The following is a 561-nucleotide window of genomic DNA, read 5'->3' as shown; positions in this document are numbered from 1 at the left end:
TTTTTTCTTTTTCAAGTGAGGATTACTATATCTGGATAGCCTTTAATGATTTTGAACTTCACTTTTCCTTTCCTAAATTTGAAACTCAAAGCATTTATTACCTTATAAGTATTTCATAGCTTTTACATTATTGAGCCCCAATCTTTTCTTCTCAAATGAATTTCTAGATTCTTAATACTTTAAAATATAGTTTCCTTTACTTTAAATAGTTAACTATAATCTTATTCTCTTATACTAAATATCTTAAGTTACAAAATTAATTTTCATTACAAAAAATATTTCTTTATATCTACCATAATATTTAAATAGTTACAAAAATATAGTTACCTGAATTAAAATCACTATATAAAATCATATAAATTATTTTTGAAAATATTAAAATAGAGGACATCTAATAGTTAATCTTTTCTTCCCTCCCCCAAACTGACATTTTTAAATATGGAATAATACAGGTGGAAAGAAAAAAAAAACTATAAATATAAATCATACCTCAGTATTGTAGGCATTTTTATCATTCTGAAATTTTTGCAGGCCTTCTCAAATTTTTACTTCACCTGGTCT

Source organism: Phalaenopsis equestris, unplaced genomic scaffold, assembly GCF_001263595.1.
Source record: "Phalaenopsis equestris unplaced genomic scaffold, ASM126359v1 Scaffold000002, whole genome shotgun sequence".
In the NCBI taxonomy this organism is placed as follows: Eukaryota; Viridiplantae; Streptophyta; class Magnoliopsida; order Asparagales; family Orchidaceae; genus Phalaenopsis; species Phalaenopsis equestris.
Note: the sequence above shows the minus strand (reverse complement) of the source record.